This window comes from Condylura cristata, unplaced genomic scaffold (assembly GCF_000260355.1).
Source record: "Condylura cristata isolate star-nosed mole 26May11 unplaced genomic scaffold, ConCri1.0 scaffold00024, whole genome shotgun sequence".
NCBI classification, from domain to species: domain Eukaryota; kingdom Metazoa; phylum Chordata; class Mammalia; order Eulipotyphla; family Talpidae; genus Condylura; species Condylura cristata.
The window spans coordinates 32,157,431-32,166,296 of record NW_004567125.1 but is presented as its reverse complement, the minus strand read 5'-3'; positions in this window follow the sequence as shown (position 1 = coordinate 32,166,296).

Here is an 8,866-nt window from a genome sequence, read left to right as displayed (position 1 = left end):
AAGGACAACTGCTTACCTGGCAGAGGTCACCTTTGCCCCAACCCACTCACTCCTCTCAGCTCTATAGTTGATATGAACACAGCCAGAGGCAGGGTGGCTTCAGGTGCCCCAAAGAGGTGTGGGTTGGGTACTTCCTTGCTTTTGGGCATTAGCTCCTGTTGTTCCTTGCCCTGGAGGATCTGTCCTGCCTCTGTCCTTCTTCCCCTTCTCATTTACCCTTGCATACACAAAGCCCTTCACAAACCACCCATCTGATCTCTCCTAGTGTGTTCCCCACTTCAGTCCATTGCCCTCTTGCTTCTTGAGGATGACACCCTCGTTCAACCCTAGGGCCTTTGAACTTATTGCTCTCTCTATTCATATCTTCTGTATCATTCAGGGATCGCTCAAACATCAGTTTCTCCTAGAAATCTGGCCCCTTCTACCTGTTCTTAGTCCTTCCCTGCACCTCTGACATTGTCTTATTCATTGCTGATTTATTGCTACTTCCCAACTTGGATGGAAACTTGAGGAGGGTAGGAACCTGTCCTGTTCTGGGCCACATCCAGGTGTTCAATAAATATCTATAAGCTGAATGCTGTTTTTTTTTTAAAATATTTATTTGTTTATGCACTCAAGAACTGGAGTACAGGCCGGAAGCATGGTGGGTGGGGGGAGTGAGAGTATTCACCAGAGACAGAGTGGGGAGCAGAACAGGCAGACTGATGAAGTACACTGCTGAAGGGAGCAGTGGGAGGTTCAGGAGAGGTCTGCTGTGCCATGTGGGTCACCTCCCTGGCCAGAGATCTGAACTTGTGCTGCAGTGGCTATGGACAGCCTCACAGGGCTGCATGCCAACCTGTTGTGCCACCAGGGAGGGCAGCTATTGGTTTTCTTATAAATGTGAATTTTTTTCTTCCTAAATGGGCTCATGAGGATGAAGGCCTTTCATATATCCATTATCCAAGTCAGAAAAGCTTCGTATGATAGGCTATAAGAGTTAAAATTCTGATTCCATTTTCCCCAGGTTATGTGATCCTGGTCAGAGTCATTGCCCTACTCTGGTCCTACAGTTTGTCAAATGAAGCCCATAAGGCTCCCTTCATGCCCAATTATGGCTCTTAATCTTCCTTGAAAGATTAAGATTTTGCACACAATTTTAAGAGATTTAACAATTTCTCCAAACTTATTCTGGACTCCCTCTCCTATTGGTTCCTCTTAAAATTGATTTGTTCAGTGATTCAGTTAGTTAGCAGTTATTCAAATGGTACCGATATTCTGTGCTCAGTTTCATGTGGAGAAATTCTGGGGCCCCAAGTCTCCCCAACCTCAGGTTCTTCCCAACCTGGGGGCAACTGGAGCCAGACACGTCGGCCCCACATGGTCATGGATGAGGAGCTACTGTGCACCTTGGGGGAGGGGGGCATACATAGAAACGCTCCTGGAGGAAGGGCCGCTCCACTTGGGTTCTGGAGGATGAACAGGACTTGGTCTGGCGGGGAAAGGTTTACCAGCAGAGGATATAGCTGCAGGGGGCCTGAGGGAAGTAGGAGAAAAAGCAAGCAAAATGTATTTGCACATGTTCCTAGGGAACATGTTCCTAGGGAGTGACTACTCTTCAGGTTCCCTGGATCATCCTGAGGGTGCAGAAGGATGACCAGTCATTTTACAGTTGAGAAGAATGAGGCACAGAGATACTAAGAGGTGTGCCCAAAGCCATGGAACTGATAAGTGGCAGAACCAGGCCTAGATGCCAAGCCTGCTCCTAAAAGGGCATCCTTATTGGCTGACAGCCAGAGAGTTGTTTTGATAGGCCCAGGTCGGGAGAGGGCCAAGGCTGATTAGCTGAGGGATGGGAAGTTGGAAATAGCTGGTTAGGTGGGCAAAGACTCATAGGTTGGGAGGAAAGAATGATTGCCTGAGGGTCAATTGGCTAAGGAGCAGTGTCAACTAGATTTGACCTGAGTCTGACTGACTGGGGTCTTGACTTAGTGGGGCAAGGGAAGAGTCCAGCTGGATGAGAAACAGAAGGATGCAGTTTGATTGGCTAAGAGATAGGAGCGCATTTAATTGAAGGAGTCTAGTAGAATGGAGTCCAATTGGCTGAGGGGAGATCTGAAGGAGGTGCTGGTAAAATTAGCAGCGTCACCTACCCTCCACTTCATGAATCCTGTGTCCCTGAGCCCTGGAAGAGTGAGGTAGAGATTCATTCACTCGAACTACTGGGGAAATGGAAACAGGTGTAAGTGAAAGAGAGGAGGGGTCTGGGTCATTCTAGACAAAGGCTGCCTCCCAGCCATATCTAGTGAGAAGTAGTCAGATTCCCCATCTCCACCGCCTCTTCCAGAGTTACCTGATCACCAGAATTTCTGACCCAGGCAGGAGAGAAGTCACAGACACCCCCCGCCCCCCAGCCCTCCACAGAAAGAAGGGTCTTTGCACCTGTGTCTTCTGAGCTCCCTCCCCAGCAGCACCCCCTCTATCCCCATTTCTAGGGGGACATTCTCTATCTCTCTAGTTTCTGAGGATCTCTCCTCTCTCCACTTATCTCAAGGAGTCTCCTTGTACCTACCTGGCTCTTAGTTGCTTTCTCTCTATCTTCCTTCACCCCCTCCCCATTCTCTATTTCCCATGAATGTGATCTAGACAAAAACCTTGGAATCCCCCTTGACTTACCCTTATCCTGTCCATCAACAAATTCTGGCCTGTTCCACCTTGAAGATAAATCCCAGCTTCCTCCACCTGTTACAGCCCAGTCGCTCCAGCGTGGCAGTGCAGGTCTAAGGCCAGTAGAGGGAGTCTTAAAATTAGGTCAGAGCTCTCCTCTCAGAACACTGCATAGGTCCCACCCTTCTAAGAGTAAAAGTCCCTGTAGTGGCCTACCAAGCCCTGAAGGAGCTGCAGTCACCTCCCGGCCCTCCCTGCCCTCCCTGCTCTCCCCAGCGCTTGCTCTGCTTGGGACTTACGGGTGTCTTGGCTGTTCTCTAGTCTCAGAGCCTCTGCCCAGACTGCGCCCTCTGCCTGGAGTGCTCTTCCTCTAGATGTCTCCTTCCCTCCCCTGGGCTCTGCTCAAATATCACCTCTTCAGAGAGGCCTTCTCATCTCCTTACCTTGCTGGATTTTTTTTTTTTTTCATAGCATGTACCACATAGAGCCCTCTTCAGTTATGTGCTTTAATTACAGGCTTCATGTCATCTCCAGAAATCATGAATGTGCTTTGCTGTTTATCATAGTACCATGTTCGGTGTCTCTGGGAACTTGATGTTTATTGAATATGTGCTGTCTGCCAAATGGGATTTGGAAAAAGGCAGTCTCATAAGAAATGTGAGAGACTCTGTCTACCTGCATGGAGCTCACAATCCCCTCTAAGTAGAGTAGTAGCTAAGCAACTCATTATAGAGTGATTTTTCTGAGGAAGTACAAGACCCGTAGGTACATTGAGTGTGAGCTTGAACTGATCCCAGAAGTTGGGCAAGACCTCAGAGAGGGCCCTCCCTGGTTACATAACGGGTTAGGATGCAGCACTGCAAGCCAGTCACAGCCGCTTCAGTGTGAGTTTGATCCCCAACCCCAGAGGTGACCCACATGGTGCAGCAGACCTCTCCTGACTCACCTCTTACTCCCCTCAGCAGTGCACTTCCTCAAGCTGCGTGTCTTGTTCCCCACTTTGTCTCTAGTGAATCCTCTCACCACCCCTGCATCTCTGGCCTGTACACCAGTTCTGTATGCATAAATAGATAAATCTTTAAAACAAAAAAGACCTCAGAGAAAATTTGAGCTTAGAGCTATAGTATAAGGAGGAGTAGTTGAGTAAACGAGAGGGAAAAGATTCCAACCAGAAGGAAAAGCATGTGCAAAGGCTTTGAGGTGGGAGGTGTGGCCGTGGTGGGTCTGGTAAAAATGGGTCTGAGCAGCTGGTATGTGGATCATGAGCATGAGAGTGATGAATCATGAGCTCCCCCATTTTCTCCATGTCTCTGAACTGCTCCTGTTTTTGCTTCAAATTTCTGACATCTACTGTCTCATCTGTACCCTCTGTCCTGTGTTTTGTGTCCTGGAGGCTGGCTCCTGCGTGCCACTCAACAAGCCCTTTTGTCTTGTGGCTTGCAGTTAAATTCAAGCAATGGAGAGCCACAGCAAGCATTAGTGGAAGGGAGGAGAGTGAAGTCAGGATATTAATAACTCACCTCCTTTTTTGTGTGGTCCATGCAGGATAGCTGTGTTCCTCAGAGAAGGTTCACAGTCCTCTCCACACAACCCTATCTGGTCCAAGTTCCAGTAACAGCTTTGGCCCCTTGGTCCCCTACCTGGAATGAGAATTGGCCCTGGCATATTATCTTTTTGAAAGTAGCACTTTATTAAACTCTTTTAAAATTACCTCATTTGAGTGCTCTGTTTCCTCCCAGTGCTTTTCAAAAATTGAGGTGAAATTCACATATGTTGGTTCATAAGGCAATTCTATGTTTAGATTTTAAGGAATGGCAAAACTGTTTTTGTACAGTAATGGCACCATTTTGTATCCTCCCTAATAGTGTATGAGATCTCTTTTTTTAATCTGTGCCCTTTAAAGTCTGACTTGAGCTGGAGCCCCAGGAAAGACCCCTCCTAAACTCTCTGCCATGCTCCGCCTTATTTGCTTCCAGCTGTCTTTCTGGTACCATCTTCCTGGCCTGGCCATTGCTTCTACTTCCAGTCTTCCTACTCGAACTTCAGCCTCTTGAGCCCTGGTTGAAGCCAGGCTGCAGACTCTGGTGACCTGATAATCACACAGCTCTGTCCCTTGAGCTTGGGCTTCTTGATCTCTAGGCACAGGTGACAGAACCTATTACCACTCTTCCTCAACCTCCCAGATGTTGGCTGTTTCCACCTCCAGCTCTGTCTGTCTGTCTCCTCTCCAAATGCAGCTGTGATCAGTGCCTCTGTATCTTCACTCTCTTCTCTGTCCACTTCTCTCCAAAATAACATTACCGATTTACTCCCTGGTATCCACTGATTTCCCAATACAAGTGACTTGGAAATGCTCATTTTCTTATGAATCCAGATGACTCTGGGCACAGGTATTTTAGGCCCAAGACAACCCATCTTTTCTCTACGTTGGAAATGCTAACTTCTGGGGTTGGATCATCCTCTGGGTGTGCTGGTGGTAGTCCTGGGCAATGTTACGTGTTTGGCTGTAACCCTGCTCTCCACCTACTAGATGCCAGTGGCAACATCCTCCACAGTGTGACAACTGAAAGTATCTCTGGACATTTACAGATGTCCCCGGGGCGGGGGAGGGAGACAGTTCACCCCAGTTAAGAATTGAGATAGTCCAAAATGAACTCAGAGTAGAAAAGCTGATATTTGTCCAGCTGGTGCTCTGGACCAAGTATGGGCCTCTTGCCCTGTGAATACCACCTTGCCTTATGCCCATCTCTGCCATCTCATCTGTAGGGGGATGGAGGCTCCAGTGAAGCCTGACCAAGGTCACATGGCAAGGAAGCCTGCTGCCATGGACTCCTCACCCTCAGGCTTTTCAACTTGCTCCTCTTTTCTGGTCTCCATTTCTCTGAACACAGAGAAGTGGTGCCGGCCCCCTTTCCTGTCCTCTGCTCTTGTCTCCCCTCCCTTTCTCTCCTCCGCTGTTTCCTGTAGCCTCACGAACAGCCTGTTATCAATGAAGATATCTTCATATCCCTAAAAAAAAAGTAAGCTCCCATATGCTTCAAAACCAACCATCTAACAGCAGATGGCTTCTCTCCTGTTTAAGGGCTCTTGGTAGCTCCCCACTACTCACGCTATCAACCTTCAGCCACTCAAACTTGCCTTTGAGACCCTCTAGGTCCATTCGGGCACCTCTCCAACCTCTTCACCTCTCACACCCCGAGTCCAGAGAAAGCCACCTGTGTGGCTACACCCTCTGGTTTCTAAGTCAGGAACACTACGCCCTCTCCTGCACCTGTTGAAATCCTACCTCTCCCTGAAGTTCCAGCTCAAATGTCACATCCTTCACATAATCTTCCTTGGCCTCTCTTCTGTTACCTCCAAAGCAGTAAACATTTAATTATTTGTCTTGCCTTCTTCACTTTGAAATGCCACCTCTTCCCACCCTCTTGGGGCAGGGCAAGGGCCGGGCCAAATGAGAAAGCATTATTGAAATAAAGAAAAATCCTGGCTAAGTTTATTACCTGTTAAGGTAAGTGGAACCTTTTACATGTGTTTTAAAATTTCCTTCTTCAAGTTTTGAGCACATCTGCTTCTTGCATTTTTTTTTTTTAAATTTTGGAAAGATGGGTCCACTGATATTTGCCAAACTCAAGTTGAGAGATCTTTAGTTTCTTCCTCCATCTCTGTCTGAACCAGACAGTAAGGTTTCTGGTTCTGAAATTTCAGCCATCCAATCACCTGTCACTATCTTACCCCTATAAACATTACCTTCTCTTAAGTAATAGTTTTATTTCAGTGCTCTTCCTTTCAAGTTTTATATATATTTAAAACAACATTTCTACTTTTATTACTTATATGCATTGGTTGATTCATTGGATGTATAGTCCAAATATATATTTTTTCTTCTATGTGTCAAAACTGGTGTCTCATTTAACATAACTACCTAAACTAGAAAATGTTCCTACACGTGCCATCTAAAATTACTGGACTTAATAGGTAAGGATCTTTGTATCTGACTTTGGAACTAATCAAGGCATTTTCTGAAGGTTCAGACTTGTGAAAATTCCATCCATCCATCCATCTATCCATCCTCTTTGCCATTATGTATATTGGTGTATTGAAATATAATAGACACAGACTGTATGTATGTATATATTTATTTTTAAAGATTTCTTTATTTATGCATATAGAACTGGAGTACAGGCCAGAGGTACAGGGGTAGTAAGAGGATTCACCAGAGACAGATGGGGAACAGAACAGGCAGATCAATGAAGTATACTGGGAGCTGCTGGTGAGACAGATGAGGTCTGCTGTACCATGTGGTCCCCTCAGGGGCTTGGGGATCAAACTTTCACTGAAGTTAACTTCGCTTTAACCCACTGCACCACCAGGGAGGGCCCAGACTACCCACTGCACCACCAGGAAGGGTCCAGACTGTAGGTATTTAAAGTGAACAATGTGATTGAACATTTGTTCTTTATTCAATTTTCAGCCAGGGCTCTGACACCCAATCACAAACAGTAGCATCACCTTCATGCCATTATAAGCCTCTGTGTTATAGCCCTCCATTGGTGGAAATGTCTGCCTTTGTTTCTCCATTTAAATCTCAGTTCCATGAGACAGGAACTGCATCTGATTTTACTCTCTGTTGTATTTTAATCATCAAGGACAATAGTTGGAGCAACAGCTCTGCTATTGTATGGATTTATGCTGATGCCAGAGTCCCACCCTTGTGGAGCCCCCAGTCTTAGAGAACAAGGGAGACAACCAGTTAGCAGCAGGACTTGTCTGACTGGAGAGTCCATATGGACTGGACTGGAAAATCGCTGCTTACTCTGAGGTAGGGCACACAGAGCATGGAGTTAGCAATCAGGATTTTCTGGTAAGGGAGAAGACTGGAAGATTCACGTACTTACCCAGCATTTCCTTTGTATTAGAATATAGAAGTGCTCCCTACACCATTAAGCAGGGTTTTGCAGCCTTGGCATTGTTGGTATGTGGGGCTGGGTTGTTTTCTGTGGAGAGGGGTTGTCCTGTACAGTGCTTACCCTGAGCATTCTAGGATGTTTAGCACATCCTTTGTTTCTACCCACTATATGCCAAAAGCAAACCACTCCCAGATCTAATGACCAGACATGTCGCCAGTCATTGCCAACTGTCCTCTGGGAGGTGGATTGCTTGGATGAGACCTGCTGTATTTGAAAAATACTGGGTTGTTTCACTTATAGGAGGAATATAGGGGGGCAAGGAAAATATCATATAAACAACAAAAAACCCACAACAAAATAAAACAAAAATAAACAGACAACTATAAATCAGAGACATTCTGCAGCAGAAGGGGAGGGAAAGAGATCAAAATGAGGGTGGGGAGAGCTCAAGGGACTACGGTGGTGGTGTGACAGGGTGGTCCCTAGGAAAAAGGGAAGTTCCAGGTTCCCTGCCCCACCAAGGGGCAGGAGGGTGGAGCTGAGCAAAGAAAAAGGAGAAGAGAGAAGAAGAGAAGGAAGCTGGATGGAGAGCCAGAAGGAGACCTGAGGAAGCCGAGAAAAAGGAGAAGAGAGAAGAAGAGAAGGAAGCTGGATGGAGAGCCAGAAGGAGACCTGAGGAAGCCACATGGAGCAGAAAGCATGTGATGAAGAAACCGGGCTTGTTTCCTGACCCTGGACTAGTTAAGGCAGATGTGGGTGACTATGTATGGCAGTGTTTACATTGATTTTGATTTTGCTCTTTTGCTCTCAGATTTGTCTGGCCATTTCTGACCCTTTTCCATGGGTCCCAGCCAGAAGGTGCTTTAGTCTTATGGCGGGCTTTCAGGCCTTGCTTTGGGCCAATCCCTTTTGGGTTCACTTTTGCCCACGAGGGGAGGGATAACTTCAGGTGTTTGATTTAGAAGTTATATTCTTTGTGTTCCGTATTGTATATTCACTGTATTAAAGTCACTTTTCATTAAAGCTTTATATGTTTTGTCTTGTTGTGGCGGATGGCAGAACCCACTTAGAGCAGGCAGGTTTTGGGGCTTCAGAGGTGTCCCTCTCCCCCTGTCCTCTAACAGAATTGGGGTGCCCTCTAACAGAGGTGCACAGGTGAATTGGTGGTGGAAACTATGGGGACTACAGAAAAGAACGCAGACATTGTAAGAAAAAAATAACTATTACATTCTGAGATGAGTGCATGTTGCATAATGGGTGGACTTCAGAGTGCATGCTCTGACCATTGTGCTACATGGCTTTGCCTTTGGCCT